At 39.3% G+C, this 26,679-nt stretch overlaps 1 protein-coding gene across 1 annotated transcript in view; it reads right to left on the bottom strand.

The window, feature by feature from the left end:
• The window catches only part of LOC106037293 (urea transporter 2), a 323,613-nt gene that overhangs the window by 223,865 nt on the left and 73,069 nt on the right, over positions 1-26,679 (bottom strand). The window lies entirely within an intron of this gene.

Genomic DNA, 26,679 nt, shown 5'->3' with positions numbered 1-26,679 from the left:
TTTAAGCTGTGGAGTAAAAATAACTTTCCATTCATCATGTGAAAGGCTGTACAGTGTGAGGCTGCTCTCAGCCTCCAGCAACGTGATGTTTTCCAGTTCAGAGGCAGGGAAAGGGGAAGATTGCTCTGGGGACCAGGTAATTTCTTATCACTCAAAATCTTCAGTGCTGTGCCTCAGACTAATGGCCAACGAATGCTCCTTGTAAAGATCTAACGCCAGACCACTCTTTGTTGAGCCAAGATAACACTTATCCAACCTCAGAAGAGCAGTGGGAGTGGGGAAGAGACTCTACTCCTCCTTAGACACTGGCACTTTTTAATTATCATTTCCTGTTAGCGCTAATGAGAGTGGGTCTCTGCCTTTCGTTCTCAGGATGAAAAGGAACCAGAGGAATAAACAGGCAAAGTCTTTTCAAGTTTCTCCAAATGAGTCTTCTCCAAACGAGTGCCCAGGGCTTTAGTTACTGAGGCACTGCACAGCTCCTCCATCCCAGCTTTGGAAATCTTCCCTTGCCCTCCTTACAGAATCTCAGAGCAAGAGCCCAAGAAGCAGTCATGCCATTTCCTAATCAGTCATGTGTGGTGGGAAGCTAGAAAATTAGCAATAAATGCAGCCAAATGCAAAAAATAAAGTAAAAAAAAAATGTCACTTTGGACGAGTCTCCTGTTCTCTGGGTCAGGACCGATGGTATTTCCCCAAGGGATTTTATACACTATGCACATTTTTTGTACCTTAAGTATACTTATTTTAATATATGAGTTGCTACCTCTGTCCTCTGTGCAGTGTCAATTATTTTAATTTAATGGCCAGGCTTCAGTTCCTTTGCATTTATTGAGTAATGCTGCAATTTCAAGGCTTTTTACAGCAGAAGATGTGAATACAAGTGAAGACATTAATGTGAATAACCAGATAAGAGCACGTCCCTGAGACCACTGGACCAAAAATACGTCTTTTTCTAGTTAAAAATATTAAATGCTCTTGAACAAAAGTCATCTGAGGTGTAATTCCACTCATATCCATCAAGCCTTTCATCAGGGAGAGCTGGACTATGAAGTTTCCCCTAAACAAGACAAAATGTGCAGTAGGACCACTGAGCTCCCCATGGAGAAAATGTCAAGAGTTCTTACTCTCACTGATCTTGTGGCTCTGCAGACTGCCTGAATCACAAGTGTGTGTCATGGTAAGATAGCTAGTTATATCTTCTTCAAAAATGGCTAAATGTATTTTAAATAATGCCCTGCACAAATAAGAAAGTATATTTCACTGAGGTGGGTTGCATCATCTCAGCTCTCTGAAGATTAAGGTTTCCTGCTTGTTAATGCCACTTGCCAAGGACATGTTTTATTGCCTTTGTGTTACTGTATGTCAGTCAGGAATAAATCTCTGCAGAGCTTCTATCTCGCTCTTCAGCCACACGTAACCTCATTTATATTCAACAAACTTTCCTTGCCTTCTCTCTCCCTCTCCTCCCACCCCCTCTTCCTTCGGAGAAGGCATTTCAATGAATCGGTGCGGGCACCATTTAGGACTGAAACGAAGATCTCTATTCAGAGGCTGAACAAATTCTCACCAGCTTCCTTAGACGTAGGGCTAAGCTCCTCGGTTCCCTTCGCCCTTTTGTCTGCAAGTTTTTTGGGGCCAGACTGCCAAGTTCAAGCGAGCCTCCAATCTCTCCTCTTTCACAGGCCTCCTGATTAGTGGCTTTCTTCTTCCAAGACTATAGATACAATTATTAGAAATTCCTTTTTTTGTGAACACTTTGAATGAAGGTATGAATGGCGATGCTAAGGCGAAGAAAGTGAGAAGCTTAATATAACATCGGCTTCTGTAGTTAATTAGATTTGGATGGCTTCAGAGGAGCAGCTGTATTTTTTTTTTTTAAATTGAAGTTACATAAAGGGCTATTCAAGGTATTTTGGGTGGGGAGGGGAGACTGTATAAAATAAAGAAGCTGTGAGATGGGTTCTGGAAATACACCCTCTCTCTCTTCCTTTTTGGGAAACAGTTGTGGAGAAAGTAAAGAGAAAAAAAAAAAAAAGGAAAAAAACAGTCCCATCACCAAAGGGGATAACAGAATCACTGGTGCTTCTGCTAATACTCTGTGTCTGAGGCATAGTAAGCAGGATGCATATTCAAAAAGGAAGATTGCTTTTGCTTTTTTTTTTTTTAAATTCAGAGTTCAGAGATAATCTGAAATGCAGAAATCTGAAATGCATTCCTTTGCATATCCAGAATACTAGATATCAAACTTTAAAAGGACATTGCCAAGATAAAGATCACATTCAGCATTTAAAACATTTCACAGAGAGAATAAAAAGAAAAAAAAAAAAAGCCTATCTGCCTGAAATCTTCAAGTTGCTAAAAGGAGGTATGGGTTTTGAAATCCAAGTGATGTTGTAGCAGTTATGCTCTTTGTTTATTCTTCACCATGCCTGGCGAAGGAAATGAGACTGGTCAGCTCCGGCTACTGTTTCATGTCATGCCAGCTTTCTGCTCTTGCACCACACACACTGCAGCTGCCTCTGCAATCCCAGCCCTGTGCAGAATCCCCATCTTAATTGAATTTTTAAATACATAAAGAGATGCCCAGTAGCGTTAGATTTTGCAAGCTTTTTTTTTCTTTTTTTTTTTTTTCTCCTTTTACACTATCTACATGTTGATCCCAAGACACTTCGGGGAAGCGACTGTCTTTCATCAAGGGTATTTCAGGAGCTAAATCCTCAACTCATGCAGACAGAGTGATTTCCACTGGCTGCAGTCATGCTGATTTTGTCTCAGCTAAGCATGTAAACCAGGGCTATGGAAGAGGGTGACCGTCAAGTCTAGTGACACCAACACACTGCGCTGCTTTCAGGGCAGTGACTGCATGATCACATTGACTATATCACTAAATCAATCAGTGTATTTTAACCTTCTCACTTGGGTTATCAATAGGGTGAATCAGGCAGGAGAATTCTACACTTCATACTCCAACATATATTTACAGAGTTGGAAGGATGAGAAAACAAATACAGATGGAATTCAGCCATTTGCCACTATCAAAATTTTTGTATTTCACCAAGAAATGCCACTTGCAAAATCCCTGTTTCCTCAGTTTGAATCTTATGATATTTAATAGCACATGTATGCTCTCAAAAATATTTTTCTTATAAAGAGAGGCAGTAGCCTGGACTTTAGCCCTCTAAATAACCGCATTTTTTTTTTTTTTTTTGAAAAACTGTAGGACAACATCTCAAAAGTCTTCAGTCCTTTAGCAATAATCAACTGATGTGTTGGGATGAGGGCAGTTTGTTGATATAGCCTGCCAATCTTATTTCTTTCTTTTTCTCATCTGTTTGGAGTAGAAATAGAAGTTCTTATGAACTTTAAATTACCAAAAAACCCCACAAAAACCAAAAAACAAAAAAAAAACACAAAACAAAACAACAACAAACAAACAAAACAAACAAACAAAAAAACAATCAAAAATATAAACAACAAACAGACAAACAATAAGATTATTTTCTCAAAACATCTGCAATGATTTGATTAGGAAAAAAATATCAGAATGGCATAAGGTTTTGAATTTTTATTTTTTTAGTTAAAAAATGTTATGGAAATGTTGAAATGAAAAAAATGCTTTACACTGAAATAAGAAAACATTTAATAAAACATTTCAGACTTCTGAGTGATTTTTGTCAAATTTGTCAACACATTTTTTAAACATTGTGAAAACAGGAAAAAAAAAGTGTGAAAATTTTTCCAGCTACTTCATACTGGATTCAAATACACCAACCTTTTGTCAGTTCAGAGCAGTGTAAATATCATGTTTTTTTATGACACTTGTGTAGAAAAAATAAAATAGAAGAAAAAGCTTGATCTACCCTGTAGATTTAACAGTTGGAAAAAAGGTATAGGTGCCTAGACTAACAATGAACAGTGATGGTGAGTTTGCAAGAATCAGGGAGCAGACTTTTGGGTTCAAGGCTTAGTGAAGGAGTTAAGAGGAAGAAATGATTGCCAGAAAATATGTGTGGTATCCTTCTCAGGAGACAGGGAGGCAATACCAGAGAATGAAGTTTGTGGCATTTGGTTTCTGGTCTGGAGACCAGCTTCCAGTCACTAAAGCAAGCTAGCCACCTAGCCACCTCCAGCATAGACATGATGCAAAGATGCTTTTTTTTTTTTTTTTTTTTTTTTTTTTTTTTTTTTACAGTAAACATTCTAGCTTGGTTACTGAAGGCTCCAAGCTTTATAAAATCTGAAAAGCAGAATAAATTATCCTGCCTGGAGTTTGTCACTACCACAACTAAGCTGCTTCCACTACCCAAGATAAACCCTTTTTAACTAGAATAGTTACCTCTAAATTTTTGTACAGTTCTAGCAAAAGAAAGCATTTCTTAGTTTGCTGTTAACCTTTGCCTTTCAATTATCAATGCTCTCAGAATAAAGATACATGTTCATTCTAAGGGAGTGTTTGCTGCTGGGAAGAGGAGAAAAGAGAGACAAAGGTGTTGAATATGGTTGTTGGGAACCAAATGGATTACCCATATGCAAGGTTTGTGTCTAAAAACATGGAAGAACTTAAAATATTGGCATGTAAAAAAACCCATTTATTCCTCATTTATAAGAAATAGAAACATGGCAGAAAAGCTGTCATTGGAATGTTCAGAAAGATACTGAGAAATAAGCAAAAGTCAGCACTGATGAACAAAAGGAAATGGGTGGTGGGAGCAGTAAGGTTTATTAATAAATTATTGAAAAAGTCACCAGCAATTTTTTCCTGCACCTTCATAGATAAGCTCAGTAGCAGTTCTGGTCCAAATATCTGTGCCTTGAATTTAAATTCATTCTTTAAATATTTGTATAGTGACTTAAAAATTCCCTTTCTGTAAATATTCCTAACAGGATAGGGTGGGATATTGAAATGTTTGCACACAAAAGGTGTAGTCACTGTGAAAGCAAATCCATTAAAAAAACGTTGAGTAAATATTCAGAGGAAATGAGAATAAAACGAGTGAAAACAGCTTTAAGAGGGTTTGGAAAAGAGGCAGGTGTAGTCATTGTGATAGTGCCATGTCAGATTAGTGCTCTGAAAAGACTGTAGGGTTCAAAGTAGTTAAGACATTATTTACTCTTGCAATAAAACAAGTATTATTTTTACTCACATTAATCAGTAGACTTGTAAACCCATTAGAGAACATAGCCCATGTATAATAGGAAGAAGAAAAATCAATGTAGAATGGTAAACTAGTAACAATGAGTGAAACTAAACGAGTTTCTGCGATTTCCTACCTTTTCAAATTGCATTACTTATTAGAATACACCCTTCAGGGAGCTTGCTGTAGACCTGACTGAAATACTGTAGAACAAACTGGTAACTAAACAGGGCATCAAAATAAAAGAGTAACTCAATAATATAATCCTTTATCCAGAAGTCCTAACTACTAATCCGACTCTATCACTCGGCTGTCTGATTTGATAACTTTTTTCTAAGTGTATTCAGATTCAATTACCTTGATTGGAGAGTTACATGGCACTCAGCTGGAAGTAACTTTACTGCAGTCAGGGAAGCTGCTCAGGAAGCAGCTGCCTGGCTCCTAGACATCAAGTTGCCGAGAGCTTGTGGTCAGAAGATGGCGAAGAAGGAATCTGGTGGGTTTCAAAAATGCCTAGGAAGTGTTCAAACTAATTATTATCCATGACCTCCAGGAACTTGTGTCCAGATCAGGAGAGTATTTAAAACAGAAGGAAGGACTTGAAGGAGCCTTCATGAAACAGCTGTGGTTGTTGGGGCTACCAAAACTTGTTGCATTGTCTAGATGTAAGAAAGGCTGAGTTTTGTTGGTGTTAAAATTGTGGAAGCACACAGAAGCTGCAACCAGGAAGAAGGCTTCAGATCATGGAAAGTGTAAGGTTCTTATTAGCCTCTTTGCTTTGAAGCATTGCAGTGAAGTGCTGGTGATAGCAGCTTGATGGAAAGTAGAAAGGTACAGTCACATCCAGAAAGGATCTTAAGTTGCCTCATGTGAGTGTCTACACTTAAGTAGGGAAAATTTTGGAACTAGGAGATATTTAAAACGTCACTAACATTAAAAAATCACAAAGCAACCTATGAAACTAAGTAACCTAGCCAAAAAAGAAAAGGGGGGGGGAGGGGAGGGGAGGGGCAGAAACAGTTTGCTGACGATTACACAAGAATCAGAACTGTTAGGAGAAACCAGCTCCTCCGAGCCTTTAGCTTCTTCCCTACTATGTCTCCACTGCTGAATCCCTTTGGAAGTCTTTTAAAACAGAGGAGAAAAAATGACCTAGTGGTCCTTGCACGAAAATAATAAGTGAATTTAAAGTGTTTCAACAAGCTCTGCGTTCTACTGTTGGCTTGCTTAAAGGGCAGTGGAAATAAATCATTCAGCAACCAGGCAAATTCTTGTGTCATATGTCTGCTGTCCGTACCTTCACATTCATGTAGAAATTTTACATCTGCGAGCCTGTACGTTGCAAGAACTCATGAATGAATAAACCTCTACCCACATACACATACACAAAGCTGTTTAAAGAGAATGCCATTTGGCAGATATCTGCAGTTTTAAAGAATTAAGAACATTTTTCTGCAGCATGAGAAAAGGGTGAGGAATAGAAATAGATTTCATCTGTGTCACATTGTTATCTTGGAATTTAAATAGTCGTGTGTCCTCTTGTTTCTATTAGATCAGAAATTTTTCCATTGTGATTGTATTAAGAAAGTCTCCTTTACCAAACAAAATGTACTTTGGGTGTGTTAAGTAACAATGAAATCCAGTGGCTGTGGTTGCAAACATTCATTTTGAGTTAAATGGATGGTTCCCTTCAAGTCTAGGTTTGTTGATTGTTCTCAGCACAGAGCTGGGTAATGCTTTCTGTCTATCCCTAATACTTTTGAGATGATTTTCTGTCTTGTGTTCCAAAAAGTAGTCAGAAGGGAATAATTCCTGCTCCTGACACTGTAAACATGATCCTTAACTCTGCGAATGAGTCACGGGCTCACAACAACATGACCGTGATTCTGTATGAAGAACAGGTTTGAGAAAGCAAATCTTATATTTGCTGATTGCTCATCACATTTGTCTGAGAAAAAACATTATACACAGCTTCTGCACAACAAGAAAGACAGACAGAGCCAGGATGTGCAATAGCGGGGTTGGGAGGGAATCCCGATCATTTAGCTCTCTCCATAGCATGGCCTGTGCAGAAGCAGAAAAGGTAAAAAGAAGATTTTACTTCCAGAAGCAGTTCAGTGTTGATCAGCCTGTGAACAGCCAAGGGATTTCTTATGAAAGATATAAAGGCAAGAAAATAAAGCTTTCTCTCCAAAATCATGTTGTCTATGTCGTGGTGGGAAAGACCCATGTCATGCACAGAAACCGGAATAACAGCAGCTCCAGCAAACAAACCGGCAAAATAACAGATGTTTGAGCAAAACTGAGACGAAAGTTTTCATTGACTTCCTACATATTGCTGCCATGTGTCATGGGAATAACAAATTCCTGGAGGAATTATGAACATGGCAAGATCTTTGGGAGATATGAAATCTCTCACTAGACCAACAGATGTTTTGGAAAACATAGACAAGTTTTGGGGGTGCACAAGCCCTTCTTAAGGTCTGAAATAGAAACAGTAGCATTGAAAGCTAAAACAAGTATGGGAAAAAAAAATAAATAAAACCTGAGTTTCACAGAATCAGAGAATCACAGAATGGTCTGTGTTGGAAGGGACCTTAAAGATCATTTCGTTACAATCTTCCCTGGCTGTACGCACACCTTCCACCAGACCAGATTGCTCAAAGACCTGTCCTGCCTGGCCTTGAACACTTCCAGGGATGGGGCATCCCATCCAACTTCTCTGGGCAACCTTTTCCAATGCCTCACCACCATCATGGTCAAGAATTTTTTCCTTATATCTAATCTAAATCCACCTTCTTTTAGTTTAAAGCCATTCCCCCTAGTCCTGTCACTGTGCTCCCTGACAGAGTCCCTCCCCAGCTTTCCTGTAGCCCCCTTTATATACTGGCAGGCTGCTATAAGGTCTCCCCTGAGCCTTCTCTTCTCCAGGCTGAACATCCCCAACTCCCTCAGCCTGTCCTCATAGGAGAGTTGCTCCAGCCCTCTGATCATTCTCATGGCCCTCCTCTGGACTTGCTCTAATATTTCCATGTCCTTTTTATGCTGGGGGCCCCAGAGCTGAACACAGGGCTCCGTGTGGGTTCTCATGAGAGCAGAGCAGAAGGGGAGAATCTCCCCCCCTCACCCTGCTGGGCATGCTGCTTTTGGTGTAGCCCAGGACACATCTGACTTTCTGGGCTGCAAGTGCACATTGTCTTTTAAATAAGATATTAATAAGACAGATTTGCTAAAAGAGGAGGTAGAATCCATCCAAGAAATACAAGTTAGAAAAACAGAAATACAATGCTTGAATGTTTTCATCCTACTGTGCTTGCTTCCATTCAGAATGAATATTCTCATTTGTACAATTTCCTTTGGAGATTGCTGCTTCTGTCTCAGACCTAAAACAAGACTGTGTGCTCTAAATGCATAGTTTTTCCAACTGTATTCCTTGTTCTGAAAAAGGATGTTATCATTCTCCCTGCAAACTATGTCTTGCTAATTACCTTAAAATGCTGTGGCTAAGACAAAAACTGTTTCCTGATTTGAATGAAAGAAGGGACAATGTTTTGACTGTACTGAAGATCCAACCAGTGAAAATGTGACCTGTTGTTGGACCACCCTGATGAATCAGCAAAATACATGCAGGGAGGTCTGTGCACATCATAATGGAGGGAAAACTTCATCAGTGCTTGGTCACCCAATACTGCTTCTTATGTTCAGGGTAAATAAGCTAATAAAAATACATAGGACAGAATGCCTCCAAGCCCTGGTCTGTAATATATTCTAGATGACAAATGTATAAAGTTTAGCAGAATGACGTTGATGCAAGCAACACTTACCAACTTACAAGAATTGACTTGTATAATGTTGGGTCTAACATATGAATACAAATAATGAAAGCTAGTCTTTTCCACATCTTATTTCCAGAGAATTAGGAGTTGAAAGTGAATCTCCTCACTGCCTCTCCCTTCCAAAACCAAATATCTAAAAATGAGAGGAGAGAGCCTACAACAGCTGCCAGGGATGAAAAAATATTGCTAGGAAAGTGTGAAAGTAGGAAAGTTTTTTCAGAGAAAAAAAAAAAAGATATTAGTTGGGAGAAATCACCTTTGCTTTTGCTTTTGGATTATGGATTTTTAACTGACCCAAATAAATGCAATACTTAGAAAGCCTAGATGTGATAATGGTGGTTCTGACACCAAAAAGGGAAGGACACCAACAAATCATCTTCAAAGAAACCTCTTTCATTGTACCATTATACTAAAGCAATAGGTATGGGATTAGACTAAACTAAAGACAGAAAATCCTTTGAAGATTGCCCTATTGCACTTACAGTGCAGAGCTGGTGTTTTTTTTTTTTCTTTTTTTTTTTTTTCTTCTTTATTTTTTTCCTGCTTTTTACTGGAAGAACCAAAGCTTTCTCTAATAGAGTTACCTTTGGAGTCTATTCCAAGTTTTGAATGAGGTTTTCATTAGGATTTTCCTTCCTAATATTAAGCATAATATTTTCCATTGCTTAATTTCATTCTATTATATCTAATTACACTCCCCTAAGCAATGTGAAACTATTCTTATTCCTCTCTTCAACTACTTACAGACAATTATCTTGTTACCTATCTCTATTTGCCAAGTTAGAGTTATTTAGTTGTTTTAACCTTCTGTTCCATTAATTTGACTTTCCTGTTATCCAAAGGCTATCCAGTACCTTACTTAACAGGGAAGAAAGACTTGGAATGACTCATATTACTGTAAGCATAATGGCTTAGGTTTGCAAAATATTTGTCTCCTTGCAATTATAATCACAAGTATTCCATCACATTTGAAACTCCTAGTTCCTAGCATTCTGTGGATGATTATCAAAAATATTTGACCTTTTAATAGAATGCTGTTGCTGAGTATTGAATTCAGGGCTTTCTTCTTCTATCACATGAGGGAAAATACAAAATAGCTATCATTGTTCCATGCTGGTGATGTCATCTAAAGATTTTTGACCAGGACTTTGGAATATCAATCAAGGAAGAGACTATCTGAGGTTAAGAGTATGATCAGACTTCCGTAACTCTAAATATTTGTGGCACAGCTTCTAGATTACTGACTTACAAGCATTTCTGAAGTTCTCCCAAAGGGAACATTTTACACAAGAGAAGGAATAATAATTTAGTAGATTCATTGTGAAATAAATCATTAAGTTTTAAGACAATACAAATGTTCTTTTCCATACAGCTCCATGTTTTTAACAATAACAAAACCCTGGTCAATTAGTCTTTAACTCATCTCACTGAAAGTCAGCCCTGTAGAAGAGGGAAGCATGCAGACTAATATAGTCCCTCCACAGTTACCTCTAGGTAGTGATGCATTTCACCTATCTTCGGTATTTATCTTGGTGTATAACATGCTCCTTAAACATATTTTCAAGATCTACCAGTAGCTGTAGAGCAGAAAATACTTTAGACACAAACAACTTTGGAAACAACTCACCAGACTGTGACACTTACAAATGATATTTCATAATTAGTGGCATTAACGAAACCTGTTTTCCTACCAGTTTGGGTGTGCTTATTCTCCTAGCCCTCTCCTTTCCCTCACTTAGTATCCTCTGTGATGAAAAGCTGCAATACCTTCAGTCCCCCCTGACATCCCACAGCTATCACACAGCTTGTGTGGAACCAGAGATGTGCCATGGGAAACTAGGTACTCAGACTGGAGTGATACCTGCTCACACCACAGGATTTTTCTCTCTGTGGCTGTTGGATCTCTTTCCTCTACCCACCTGCCAATTTCATATACCTTTCAGGAGCTTAGGATCATCAGGATATTACAAGAGAGGTATAAACCCATCTTCAGATCTGACTGAAATAGGCCAAAAGATCCCAGAGTTATTAAGTGGAGAACACAGATGGACAAATGATAGCATTATCACAGAAGTCTTTTTTTTTTCTTCCCTCGCTTCAAAAACTCAGCTAAAGAAAAAAAACTAACCCTTTAAAATAAATTAAATCATAACTTTTTTTTTTTTTTTTTTTAAATCGGGGACTTGCTATCACTTTCCCCCTTGCTGCCATGAAAATCATGAAAATTGAGAAAATGGGAATCCAATTACAAAGGCTAGATAAAAGGGAATGATAATAAAGAATTTTAATTGGATGGAAATACATTGAATGCATGTTCACTAGATACATGCTTCAAAAGCCCTAGCACTAGAAGTGTACAGGCAAAGGTCACTGTAGAAAGGGATATAAGGTGGCTTGAACACAGAAATAGCAAGCCACGGCTCTGGTTTTCAATCAATAGGGCCAGTGAGAGCTGCTGGACCTCTTGTGCAATTGATTACTTCGCGAGGCAGTAAATAGTGATACTGACATTCAGAATGTGACCAAAACAAAATTGCTCATCTCTTTTGTCAGCTTTATTTAGTGCGAAAACCCTGAGCAGCCGTTACCAAGGGTTTGGTAACCTTTCATTTTCAGGGCTTTCTATGAGGAAAAGGACATGTGGTTTACAGCTCTATTCTAAAAACTGCTGATGTATTTATTACTATTATCATTACTATTATTTTTATTATTCTTTGTGTAAATTGCTGCAGCAGAAAAAAAGGAGATAGTCTGTTCTTTCATGTGAACAGCGTGACACAAAGTCCTATTGACACTTGAAATTAGAAAAGTCCAGGTTGTTTGGCTTCAAATATATAATTTGGACTTTGCTGTGGACAAAGTTCCTGCTAAGCCTCACAAGCAGTAGTCATTTAAGCCCTGCTAAGGTAAACTAACCTATTTTACATGCAAGAAGAATCAAAATTTAAATGCAGCTGAGCCTGGATGTTCCTCAGAACAGTTTGATAAACTTTATCTTGTGGTTCCTCCTGACCTATGGGATGCTGGCATTCAAATCTTAGTGTAAACCCAATGGCAAAATTTTCACTGATTTCAAAGATGCCAGGATTTCACTTGTAGGTCTTCTATCAAATTGCCTTGTTCATCCCCTGTGAATGCAGGACAATGCCACCTGCTATATCCTTCTACAATTGAGGCTGAGGCATGTGGTTTTAATCTCTTTGAGAGAGCAGCCCAGCATCTGACAAGTCTTTGGAGCTAAGATATATACCTTGAATTAAATTTCTTCACTGCTGGGCTCTGTTTGTGGGAAAACTATTTACCTTTTAAATGATGCACTTTCTCAGACCTGTCACTGTAAGGAAGATCCACACCTGACTCTATAGGTTCTGTTAATGGACTTGAAGAAGTTTTATTGGAAGGACTGCAAGAAAACAGAAACAGGCATGCCAAATTTGATGGTCCATCCAGCGAAGTAGTTGATGCTAGATCTTCCAAGAAAAGGATATAAACATGCCCGTAATGGCTACTATTTCTGTCCACAGCAGAAATGTCCTCCTAATCCATATGTCTGCAATACAGACACTAGATTCTCCTTTTACACTGGAGACATGGAGCTTCTTCCTGTCCTTCCCTCCCTGAACATCCCTTCAGGAAGGACACACAACACTGCTTTCATGTACTGATGAAGACACAGAGCTTTAAAAACAGAGAGGTTGGAAGCACCCAAGGCTCTGAAGAGAGAGCATTTCAGGTATTTATAACCAGTAAGATGTTGCTTTTTGTAAATCCAAGACTTTGGGGTTTACTCAAATTAACCTGCAGTTGTAGCTCTTGACCCCACAAAACCACTGATATATTATGTTTAGCTACTGCCTCACTCTTTGGAGTAGATGACAGTTAAAGGCATGCAATATTTTGCTCTGTAAAGCAAAAATTAAAACTGTGATGTAAGTATACAAAACTTCAGACGATTTTCTGAAATTCATGCTTATAAAGGAACCTCCAAATTTGTACCAGAGGGGTTAAAGATGAAAAAAATAATTACATATCTATATCTATCATTTATATCTGTGTTTATATCTGTATCTTCTCTGTCAAAATTTCCAAGCCTCTCCTTTGCTGCTCTAAGCTTACTTATAATACCTCGGACATAAATTTTATATAGACCTTAGTATTTTTGAGTAAAATTTTCATAGAATTATAGAATTGTTCAGGTTGGAAAAGACCTCTAAGACCATCTAGTCCAACCTTTAACCTAGTACTAAAGTCCACCACTAAACCATGATACTAAGTTCTCAATCTACACGTTTCTTGAGGACCTCCACAGATGATGACTCAAGCACTTTCCTGGGCAGCCTTTTCCAACGCCACACAACTCTTTCAGTAAAGAAATTTCTCCTAATAACCAACCTAAACCTCCCCTACCATAACTTGAGGCAATTTCCCCTCATCTTATCTTTAGTCCTCTTATAATTATTTTAAATTACCTTGATTGGCTGACCTGTATGGAGATGTATTGACATCTGTGCCTCTTTCAGCAGTACTGTGACTTTCAGTACAGTGCAGAAGTGACCTTCTCCACCCTAAAGGTCATTCCAATTCACAAGCTCTTCAAGCTCTTTCCCTTTCCTGCACCTAATTACAGACACTGTTGCCACCACACCTAAAGACTAGCAAACCCTCTTTCTGGGAGCCAGCTATAAGTGTTACACAAATATACATATCTGCCCAATTCTTTTCTTGCCCTGCCCATGTTACAGATCTATCTACCAGTAACTTCTGTTAATATATACACCCTGCTTATCATCAAGGAATCAGGCACAGTCTGTCTGAAAACAACCCTGATTATAAGGCAGCAATAACAGATGGCAGCAAGTCAAAGAACATTATAGATGTCATTTGCCAAAAGAATTTTCTTACAGCTTGTGGACACTGAATTGACATAGAGTGATTTTTTTTTCTTTTTTTTTTTTTTTTTTTTTTTCCAAATAATGTTTTCATTATAGTATTATACTGGTGAAATTTTCTACAAGCTATCATTATAGTTTGTTCCGTAGCTCGTCCCAGAGGTTCCTTTGGGGACCTGAATATGACAGGCATATAAGTGAGAATTAAACTCAGAAATCTTTAGATATTGACTATGGACTGATCTAAGCTACTCATTATGAAATCCCTTTGGATACAACTGAGAGGAAATCATCACCAAATGGTGTTTCAGCTGACCTAGCTAACTCAGGCTAGAAGGGCTTTATCCTTAAAGTTTCCAGTAACAGATTATAAAGGAAATCTAGGCAACCAGTTCAGAGAAAGAACCACTAAAGACAACTATCATTTTGTGAGAGCAAACCTGCCCGAAAGACAATGGTACTCAAGAAATCATTCAAAAAGCACTACAAACATGAGAGGTTATGCATGCTTACATTGATTTGTTTCTGAGATGTATGATTAGCCACAGGCAAAGTAAAGATCACATTAGTAAGCACAACCATTTTTTTTATTTTTATTTTTATTTTTTTTCAGATGTCACAGCATGGGAGAATTTTTAGGAAAGAACAGTGAACGTGAACAGAACAGTTTCTGAGGAAGTTTTCAAGGAACGCCTTCCATGTACTCTTAGAATGTGAGAAAAAAATATCTTGCTTGTAAAATTTAATAAAAAATGTCATACCTCTGACATTGCAAGCAGGAGAGAGTAAGGAGCAACCTTACTGGTTATATACAAGGATATATTGTACATGGTGGTGATATAACATAAAAAGCCTTAGACAGAAAGAAGTTTGTGTTGAAGCAATGGAGAATGAAGGACACTTGGAGAGATACAAAAAAGGAAGCAGTGTTTTCAAAACAATAGACAAACAAAATGTTCTCTGCTGGAGTCTAGAAGTAAATGTTTGATTTTTTTTCTTGCTATTGAATTCCCGCAGAACTATAAAGCACTTATCTGTCTCGCTTTCCTAATCACTAACATTTGCAGCTATTTTAGGTGCAGTTCTTTGTTTACAATAATAGCTGGTGATACACTCTTAAATGTATTGAAAGGTCATAGATTATTCAGCAAAGACACTGGAGCCTTCCCTGCCAGTACCCTGCTGGTTCCTCTCCAGTTCTGCAGAAGCGCTGGTGGGAGAGGAGGCTATCTGGATCTGTGCAGCTCAGTCAGTCTGTCGTCCACTTGCTGAAATCATCAGGCTGGGCACCAACACCTAAAGGAGATGACTACCTCACCTAGTGACTAGCTGAAATTTCCCTTGCTGCATTTTTAGACCACTGTTACTTGCTCTGTGCACGGGGGGAATGAAGATTTTATTTATTTATTTATTTGTCACAGTCTTTTATGTATTTTGGGATTGTTTTATGCCTTCAATTTTCTTTTCTCTAAATGAAGCAACCCCAGTTTTCCAATCCCCCTTTGTAGATCATACTTTCAAGACCTCTAATCAGTCTTCCTCATCTGCTCTGGACTGTCTTCAATTAGGCCAGATCTCTCTTGATGTTTACTGAACAAAGTCATCTGGATCTGCTGAATTTGAAGTAAACAGTAACAAATAGTGGTGCAAAGCTGTGCTGGAACACAGGAGGCAAAGATTGCGGTTGAGAACAAGACAATTATGTTAATAACTTCTTATCCTCAATCTATGTATGTTTTTGGGAGTTGTCAGCTGAGTCTTAAGGAATGCTGAGCCACTGGTATTCACCATCTTTATTCAAATTAAACCACATAAATAAAAAGTGCCAACAGACAGCAACCTTTGAAGATACTGAATCTCTAATGCATATTGCTTTTCAGTGCTGTGATTTATTTTCACTTAAATAAGAATGAGATTTTGGAGGGGAGATAAGGTTGGGGGGCACACCTGAACCTGCACCTGGGAAGTGTTCCTGGTTCTGGGCACTAGCGTCTGTGGCCCTTGGTTATGGTCCTGTAAAAAGGCATGGTTTTACCTCACTGTTCTATTTTCTGTGAGCAATCTGACTTCTGCAACTATCTGCAATTATTATTACTTATATGTATCACAGCTAAAAGGTCTCACAGCAAGTCAGTCACACATTGGGAAGAATATCTAGGTTTTCTTAAACTCCACCTTCTGAAATTTCCAACTGTCCAGCATCTCTCCAGCTTTTTTTGCTTCCTTGCAACAACAGCTGGTGGTTTTATGCACCCTTTTCACTTCTCTCCATGGTAATCAGGATGACAACTGCTCTCCCCATGCTGCCCATGCACAGTTTTTTCTGTCCATCCTCTCTGCACATTTTCTGGCTTCATCTCTCATACAAGACAAACTTCCCACCCCACAGTTTACAGTTTCTATTTTTCCTTTCTCTGCTTCTTCACCAAACGTCCTCTCCAATGAAAAACTGCACCCAAACATCTGGTAAAACCAGTCCTGACTCAATTTAATCTAAGCCCCATTCTCCAAAAGTTGCATCCAGCTTTCAGTCCCTGGCATGCTTTTTTGCCTCTCCTTTGCCTAGCTGACTTCCTGAACTCCTGTCAGGAAGCCCTTTCAGGGACTCTGCATTGCAATGTGTTGGTGATCAGAGTCTTTGATCTCAGAAGACCCAGAGCCTCCTTCCTCATCCTGAGTTCCCCTCCACCACACCTTAGCTTCACAACAGTTTGAGACAGGTAGCAAAATGTGAAAGAGAGATAAAAAAAAAAAGCAAGGTGGAATTTTCCTGGATTTCCCCAGTTCCCTCAGGATATAATCTATGCCTCTCCCCTTCTCCTTAAGTTATGTCCTCCAGCCTCAGAACCTGTCTCCTAACGTTATGTGATTTCCATATACAAAAGTAAATAAAAGAGTGGAAAAGCCTTGGGCACCATAAGAAAAAAAAAAAAAACACAACAAAAAAACCCCAACTATTAACTACCTGAAGAAAAATCCCAAACAAGAGAAGAGCCATGATATTTTGTAGCATAAGGATTAACAAAATGTAATATTAAATGCATGTTATTATTTCTATTATTATCTTAATAACTCAATGGAGATGGAAAGTATTTAAAGCAATCCAATAGCTGAGGTGTTCTGTAGTATTAGAAATGAAAAGAGCCCCTACATTAGTTTTGAGAAAAATCTAAGTGTAGCCCTACCTTAGCTACCATCTGCTTTCCTATTGAGAAATAACCTATGCATTTAGACCTTTCTTGAATTACAGCTCAATACAACTTTTTGTTTCTCTGCTTTCTGACTCTGGTTGGGTATGGTACGAGGAGCAACTCTGGAGGCTGGAGCCAACTCACTGCACTGAACACGACCCCTAAGTCAAAGTCATGACCTGCATGGAACTCCAAGCCAGCTCCATTCACTCCAATCCAGGGTCATGAAACAGCACACAGACACAACTGGAAACATGCCACTAGACCTCTTGTAAGAAGTGCTGGCCGAGCCGTTTGGCAACAAGAAGGTTTCACCTCTTCTCCTTAAGGCAGTAGATGACCCAAACTGGCCCATCATTTTTTCTGTTCTGTCTCACAGGACCAGGCAGAAAGCTATCCAGGTCACCACAAACTCCCTCGTGGAGGAGTCGTGCAGAAGCTATAGCTATGTGCCGTGAGACTTCAGGGGAGACTCAGCCCAGTGAGATAACTAATCAGCTAACAGCCCTGAATAGAGCAGGGAACAAAACATGTCTGCTGTCACTTATGATAGCATACACTGTCCGATTTCATTCAGTTGGGCTACTTTAATACTTGTCTGCTCTCCTATTTATGTATAGGTGATGCATAATTATCTTCTTCTAAAATGTCACTCTCAATTGTATTCACTGTAATCATTATACAGTCCAGATATTTTTAAGAAAGGACATGTTAGGACAAACATCTTTCCAGTTATGCATAAATGGGGCCATCAGGAACACATACACCTTAAAAAGTTTATTCACCTGAGTGTATGCCTCTGGCATGACTGATTTTTATTTTTATTTTTATTTTATTTTTATTTTTATTTTTATTTTTATTTTACTTTTAATTTTTATTTTTAGTATTTTGTGTAAATATAAGACTAAGACCTCAAATTCTACAGACAAATGGTCACTTGAGTTCATGAATTTTATTTTCTTTCCTAGCTCTTTCATTCCAGAAAGGTCATGGAGGAAGGATATGTATTTTACACTACTCACATGTTGGTATATATTATTTTTTCAACAACAGCAACAAAAGAACCCCTACTTCCTCCATTTTAGTCCCAGTTTACTCAATTGCTACAGCTTCCATTAACTTCAGGTTTTTGATATGATAATTGCGTGAGTGGTTGCATTCAACAGCCCATACAGAAAATAGCATATCAAAACTTGATCTTCTTTGGGTGATATCACAGATATTAAATCAGGTTCTATCTTGCCCAAGAACATCACCTCACCCTTTCTAATTTGCCTCAAGTCCTTACGGTGCCTATCCATGCCAGGAGCATTCTTCAGGTTTTCTCTGTATGGTTTCAGTTCCGCAAGTATTCACACAGTATGCAACATAAAACTATCTACACAATTAGAGATCATCTTAAATCATCAGGTTCAGGTATGGCTCCCAAGAATATTCATGTTTGGGAAACACAATTCTGTGGAAGAAAGGCTTTTCTAGCTAATAAGGCTTTCAGTAAATGGTGCAAGTTCCCATCTTTTGCTGTACTGATTCTGCTAAATTGGCACCAGAAAAGATCTTCCTTTTGCTAAATCATAACTATTAGGTTTTCTCATTGAGATTACAGCATCACTTGAACTGTAGCCAGCCTAAATGAAAATAAAAGGCAAATAAGACAAATAAATTTGTGCCAATAAATAAATAAATAAATAAATAAATAAATAAATAAATAAAATAAAGAGTGGGGAATTGGGTCACTCTTGCAACAGAGAGATGAAGGAAAAAGGAAGCTCGGAGTAGGGTGGAAAAGTCCTGCAGAGCTGAGGTTCCCATTTCTTTTGTGATGGAGAAGGAACAAAAGAGATGGAGGCAGGTGCTGCCGCAGATGGCCCAACTCCAACCCATCTCCTTCTCCATGGAGGGAATAGCAGTATCTAAAATAGACGGTTGGGCCACAGCTGGTTTGCTCCTCTTCCCTCTTCCTTAGCAATCTCATCTTCAGGGCGAAAGTCTGCCTGCCTTGCCCATGCCCTGGCGTGGACAGTGTCCAGCTGGCAATTACTGCTTCTATGAGTCAGCGCCACAAGACCCTTAATGCAACGGAAACAAAACGCAGCCCTGAGAGCCCATCTCTGCCAAAAAGCCATCAGACTGAGTTCCCTGGAGGGTTTTTAATCGACTACAGGTGGGTTAAAATCTGAGAAAAAAATAAAAAGTGTTTTCTAGTGCTTTTAGCTGCAGTTTTCTTTGAGAGACAATGCATTACTGTCGTTTGCTACTCCATTTTGATCCTCTGCAAAAATGAGGTCTCTCATAATTAGTGTCTGAAAAGATAGCAGGTGTCCAAGGATTTTTTTTTCTTCCTTCTCTTTTTCTTTTGTACCAAAAAGGTGAGTTAACAACACTGTCTCTTCTGCTGAACTCAAGCTAGATCCAGCTGAACTTCAATTCATCCCAGCAGCAAACTGTTTATTAAAGACCTGTCAAATGCCCATATTCTGTGGATCATCACAGGAGCTGACAGTGCCACAAAGGCTTGAAATCCAGTGCATATCACTGGAGGATGCCATTAAAATGAAAGTGAGACCAAAACCTCACAGCTGTCACTCATTATCTAGGACATTCTCACAGAGTAGATCTCGCACACTTCCCTTTATCTAATGTGAGTTTCCACATGAGTTTTAACTTGTCTGTTTCTGCTGTAATTAAACATTTTTTGAACCCAAACATTTTGAGACAAAAAAATCTATAAACCTCTATTAAAGTGTGTATTTCTACTCCATCTGGATTTCTCCTACATGTCCAGTTAATCACTGTATCTCTGTTTTTGGTCACCTACTGCTTATCTTATGGGGTTTTAGATTTTACAACTTGAAAAGAAGAATAAATAGGAATGGCTGAGTTTCAGCCATTCAGACAGAGCCATTTCAAGAGGAATGGTGCTCAGCCACTTGCCCTTATCTCAGACCAAGCTCGAACATAACTTTGTTCCAGTTCAAATAAGACAGGCTATTAATGTTTCTGTCCTCATTATATCTCATATTTTCTCCCATTTTTCCACTTCTGGTTTTGACTGGGAATTTAATGGCTGTGATAACTAAATCAAAGCCATATCAGTGCTGACAGCGAACAGCTCTTAGTCATGAGAAAAGGCTGTTCTTAGCTATATTGACAATACAGCTATTGGTAGGAAATACCTAAAACCTCATAAGCTTGTTCTTAAAATGGCTTGATATCCAGTCTGTTGGACCAATTTTACAGCTGTTTAGTTCCGTCAACATCAGAGACACTATGAAAGTGTAAAAATAATGGAGTGTTGACTCAAGCTTCTATAATTGTAAGTCATTCTAAATTTGCTTTAGACCACAGTATATTTAATTGCCTGTTGCCTTCACTCTTGAACCCAGGTCTCAAGGAATTATTTTCATTACAAAACCAGTGGCCAAAGGAAGATCCAACTACAAGACAAAATCTACAGTATAATTACTTGACTGTGATCTCATCACATGTCCTATGTAATTACCAAATGGTTCCACTTTTTTATGTCTATAATTGCTACAAATTCATGTTAAAAGGCAGGTTATCCATATTAGCACAGCTTTCAGATTTATTACACTACTCTGTCACTGCTTTGATGTTAAAGATTTTGACAAATATATTTGGAAAAAAAGGCTATATTAAGGGTAATTATTTCATTTATACATGGACTTTTGTGATTAAAGAATTTTATTTTTAGAATCTCTGTGCACAAGTTACCTTACACCGTAATTATTTAAAAGTTTTATTTTACATTAATATATATGCAACTGTTACAAAAAATGTCAGAATAATTCTAGTACAACTGCAGGTTAAATTCTGTTCCATTAAGAACAGAGAGTTAATAATGCAGTCATACACTTAAACTTAGGAGTAATTATACACTTAAAAATATATATATTCTATATGTAATTACAATGGAATTGCAGTAAAACTGAAGTACGTTGAAAAGCACTCCATTTCCTAGGATACCTGAGGCAGGTGGAAACTTACCTGACTTAGAATTTAAGGCCAGGTAGTTGGAAAGTTTTTCAGGGACATGTCAGTTAATAAAGAGCTGCAAAAATAGAGTGTTTTTTTTTTTTTTTTTTTTAATTCTTTGATGAATTACAGTTAGGGCTAATAACACACAAACATAATAAAATGCCCAAGTCACAGTGCAAACAAACAGTAGAAAATTAGGTTATTCAGAACAAAGGCTTTAATTTTGGCCTCAATTTCTAAATACGATTAAACATAGTAACAGTTTTGGGGAGGGATTAGGCAGTGGTTGTTTAGGTTGGAGTGACAAAAAAAAGGTGATATGATAAAGGCTTATATAGTGCTGTCCTGATGATGAAGTGCCCACTAGAAAAATGCTTAGAAACATGGAAATTGTTCTGGGTGCCTCCTGTTCTGCTTAGGAAAATAAGGCATATTTTTACATATTCTTTATGACTAAAAAGGATGGCACTCATGCATTACTTGACTATAGTAGCAACACTGCCTCCTGACAGAACAACCCTGGAGGCCCTGACTACTGATTAATTGCTTGTGACATAAGGAGTCATGTTAGTATCAGCAGCAGGATCCGGTTCCCAGGGAGAGAAATCGCAGTCTGGTAATTCCTCTTGATCCAAGCTGGAACAAATAACGGAAACGATCACACAGAATCTAAAACAAGGGCAGAAGATGAAACAAGAAGGGTTTAAAAGAATATCTGGAACCATCCCTGAACGAGCTTAGAGTTGAGCTGTATTTGGAGAGAAAAAAATCTTAGGACAAAAGCTACAAAATGTCTGAAGAGGCACAGAACCTCTCTGGTAAAGCTCCCATCCCAACCTGGCAAGGCAGATCAGAGAGGCTCAGGCTGCCCCAAGCCTAGCAGAGGACATGGAGAAAGTTATGGCCCAATCTAGGATGTGCTGTCCAACAAGACCTGCAACACAGACTCAGGGAGCTGAAAACATCAGCTTCCGAAATGAAAGGCATGCAGACCAGCATGTCTGGATGAGTCAGTGGATGAGGAACTGGGCCAGTTGGAAGATTTGGTAAGACTGGGCACATATATCTTCCACATTGTCTGTAACCAACAGGGAGCTGGAACAGAAAGGCTGGATTATCCCAGCCTGAGTAACACAGAAGCCAATTACTTTAGAGGGAAAAACTCCCTGGGAGTTCTTGCTTCTGTTTAATTTCGTAGTCCAAGTGAAAAACTTGGAGAACGGATAAAAAGTGTGTGAGGGAGAGAGGGAAGGGGCAGGGGTATTTTCAGGCTGCAAACTTGATTGAACATCTTCAGTGGTACCTCGGCACCATGTCCCCAGGACAGAAGCTCTGTTATCCAAATCTGGTAGAAGCCCTGTGTTTGGCATATGATGCCAAGGACTTATTTCAGCTTGCCAGAGCACACCCAAGGAGACCCCACCTGAACCGGCAAAGCACCTGCAGAGACTAGCCCTCCTGGCATGCCCAAACACCAGATCCCTGGAGCAGCTGAAAAAAAGGCACAGCTCTACGGGAGGTGGCAATTTAAGATCAACAAAATAAGGCCCAGGACTGCAGTGGAGATTTCTGAATTTACCAAAGAACCTGGAGAGCTCCTTGGTGCAGCCTAACAATACATGAAGAAGGACCCCTCACAATAAGGCATGGAAATATATGGAGACATGGCTCAGAATGTTGGGTGAGGGCATGTAACATGGTTCACGAAAACTGTGAAAGATTGAAAGGAAGAACTTTTGTCTATAAATGAGGGAAATGGGCAAATAGAAAAAGAAATTTTGCAGCTCACTTTGCCCAGTAAGTACCAGCCAGCTGGCGGTTTGAACCTGCATATAACCAGTTAGAGATATGCTTCAAAGATTGAGGGTCTGTGTTTAAATGTAGGCAGTGAAAGACTAGGCATGGAAAAATACAGAAATCTGTGAAGGACGCAGGAATAAATGGTCAAAATTCAAGAGCTGTTTTTCACATGACTTTAGAGAAAATGGATCTCAAACCCATCACAGATGGAGACAGTGACAGGAGGGAAGGAAAATACAGGGGAAAACTTGGATCCTGGAATTCACTCAGAAGCCTGTCCACAGGAGCAAATACTCAGTTTGATTTCATTTCTTGGTAGTAATTGTGTCATAAACATCAGGAGAAGTGGCAACAAATGGAATCTGTAGAAAAGTTCTTTAAAGCGTCTTGTTAAGTAAAGCCTATGTTTTCTATGTATTTAGGATGAATACTACTACTACTACTAATGATAATAGTAATAAAACAGCATGTCCTAAAACACATTCTGAACTCAATTCCAAATCTGCAGTCTTGGAGCCAGTAAAAACACGGATTGTTCTGATCAAGCTGGAGGGTGGCACAGCAGCATATATTGAGCAGCTATTCCATCATGTCACAGTACCAAGAAGGAAAGAGTCTGAACACGTCACTGGGGAAAGATATCAGCATGGTATGAATTAGCCTTCAACCAGTCCCAGAATTTCATCATATTTTTGGCTAAAATACATAGTAGAAGCAGATTTTCTTTGGAAGATAGCGGATGAAGTGCTAGAATCTTCTAAGTGTTTTTTGAATAGCTGTTGGCCAGGATCCTATAGCGTGCCCTTGTCCATGTGAAAGCATGCACAGGGACATGGAACTGGAGCATAAAACAAGGTGAGAAGTGCTGTACCAGCTAAAAATCTCAAGGTCATTTAAAATGAGATTAGAGTGAAACAGACTGAACCTTCCCAACTTACCCATCACAAGACCCCATGGTTTGCCAGGGCTTCAATATAGCTGCAATGACAAAGGGTAAATGCTTCTGGTGGTTGAGAGTCACTTAACTCAGAACTGAACCCTAGTGACTGCTTCTGTCTTAGCCTCCTCTTGCTTTCAAAACATCTTTTAATATTGGTCGCAGATGGCAACACTTAAGGACTGGAGGCAGAGCACAACGAACCTGGCATGGTGGTGCCAGATGACAAAAGTTTCCACAGAAACACCTTGGGAAAAGGTCTTGCCCAAAAGGAAGTTCTGATTGTGGTTAAATCTGCAGGACATTTTCACCATGGGCTACAAGACAGCATAGCTGTGGTTGAATCAGGCCAAAGTTTCTTGCACTGGCTCTTTTAATTCAGAAATCCTGGGGAAACTTGCCAGGTGGTTGGAAAAACTGCTTTGTTTTGATTTCATGGTCATATTGAGGCCTGGGTGTGAAAACATGGTTGGGCTGATGCTCTTACAGATGGTGTTATTGGGAAGCTAATTGCAAACATTGTCTCAAGCAGGATTGGGAGGAACCGGTTGCTCCAGAGATGAAGCCTGTTTGGAAAAAACTGAGACTCCTTTTTTTTTTTTTTTTCTCTTTTCTTTTCTTTTCTGGTTAGTTTGAGAAAGGAAAATGAGGTTGCAGAAAAGGTCTGGAGGAAAGTAATTCCAGAAGCATATCTTGGTATCAAAATGGAGTGGCTACAAAATCATTTGAAAAAACTGACCATCCAGAATGGTGGTATTCCTGGCGTGTTGCTGCTCAGTGTATGCACAAGCTATTTCCCTGCTCTGAAGACCCAGAAAGTGAGACATTCAAAGATCAACATGCTGGAGACCATGTGTGAAAATTATTGTCTAGGAGAGCTTTTTGGATTACAGAGAAGTCACTGGCAGAGGTGGATATTTGAAATCACAAGCCTTCTTTCTGTAACATGATTAACTGACTTTTTATTTAAAATATTAGTTTGCCTGTAATGTAGCTGTTATATATATAAACCATAGCCACTTTTCATCCCTTTCTATTTTAACCAAATATATATATTTTTCAGTTGCTGCTGAAACCAAGGAAATTCTTCTGATTTTCAAGCTTTTTTTTTTTTTTTTTCACAAAAATCTCCTCATTTTCATATAATTTCCAGATCTTATTTCATATTTTACCTTTAAAACTTCTTTAAGTGTTTCTACAGTTTCAGTGAGTGTTATAGGAAAATCTCACAAACTTATGTCTCATTCACACACACCAGTGCCCCACACTCTAAAAGCAGAGTCCCATGAGCCCATAAGCACTTCATTCTGAACTCTCTTCATCTGAGTGCAGGCATAGACTGACTGCCAGACATCTCATTGCTGTCTTTTCCAGACCCCCAAATTGGGGTGCCTTTAGCATCTCGCAAAACATGTTTCCCCAAAGTGTAGGATAACTTTTTAGAGGCTGGTGTAATTGGCAGAAGACAAAACAGCATTATTTTGGGCACAGAGCAGAAAGCACGTAGGCATTAAAAACATTTCAGCATGGCTAGCGTTAATTTACTATACTGTTTATGATTAAAGCAAAACCTGTCCAAACAGTTAGTCAGACAGAGCTGAGTTTGCACAGCTTTGTCTAGATGTCTTGTCTTATTTAGGATCTGGACCTCTGGGAAGCAGGAATGCAGAGGCAAAGATGCCTTATGATACACAAGTACAGAGCAGATAAATTCATCAGCGCTGGGTGGACAATAACAAAGTTCTGGTTTAAAACTCTCCATGCTCTGCTGGGTTTTGCAACCATCTTTTTATAAACCTTGTTTCACACCAGCCATCTCTTGTAGGTGCTCAAAAGCTCTGGTCTATGGTGGGGAGAGGAGCTTTCCAGTAGGCTGAAGGAGTAGAGGTGGTTGAGTTTACCAGATTTCCAAGTGGTTTTGATTTCTTTTTCCTTCCTGAGATAGTTAAACACACATTCCTCAGCTGTGTAAAAACAAATGGCCTACTCTCCCACTTTGGGTGGATTTCAAATGAAAGCCAGGCTTAATTAGAGCTTTTGAAAGCTTAAGAGTTAATACGTGCACATTAAACACTAACCACCAATCATTTACTGTCCGTTTGCTGGCAATAAGGAGCTGCACAAGCGACTCTGGCTGTCAGTGCTTGCAGGCATGCCGGCGTGTGGGATGGAGGGATGACTTAGCAGGAACCATCCTGGTGCTGGGAGAGGAGGGAGGACCACGTGTGTGGCACCGTGCCTGGCCTGGGAGGTGGGCAGAGGCTGGTATGCGGGGAAAGGAACAAATGTTTGACCTCTCAGAGGGCTGGAGAAATGTCTCCAGCTTGGAAACACTGGGAGGGTAAGAATGTCTCTCTGTGGGGTTTGCTATGGGGTTTGAGCTTGCAGGGAGGTGGTGAGAGGTGTTGGCACTGAGCTGTCACCCTGAGACCAACGCCACTTGGCATGCTGCTGGCCTTCAGCATGGTACGTCAGTGGTGCCACGACAACTCATACCTGGCCAGGTCCTGCGGAGGCAACAGCTGCACGAGATGAAACCCTACAATCATCCTCATGCAGGAAACGCTGCAAGAGTTATTGTCCCTGCTTTATGGGTTTGGGAAGCCGGGGATTAAATGAGTTGTTGAAGGCCACACAGGGAGCCAGTGGCAAAGCCGGCAGTGCGCTGGAGCCCTCTCTGCTCCCAGAGGCAGCTCACAAACCACACTGTATCTTAAAGGCAGCCATTCAGCAACCCCATGGCTTGTATATATGTTTAAATGGAAGACAAATTGCAGTATTTTTGTCTTTATTTGCACTAGTAACATCTGTCCAGACTGCACAATGACTGATGGGTAGCTCAGTAAAGATCTGTAGCAGACAAAATAGACATGCAACACACAGGGAGTT

Source organism: Anser cygnoides, chromosome Z (genome assembly GCF_040182565.1).
Source record: "Anser cygnoides isolate HZ-2024a breed goose chromosome Z, Taihu_goose_T2T_genome, whole genome shotgun sequence".
Classification (NCBI taxonomy): Eukaryota; Metazoa; Chordata; class Aves; order Anseriformes; family Anatidae; genus Anser; species Anser cygnoides.
This window is presented reverse-complemented; position numbering and strand designations above follow the sequence as displayed.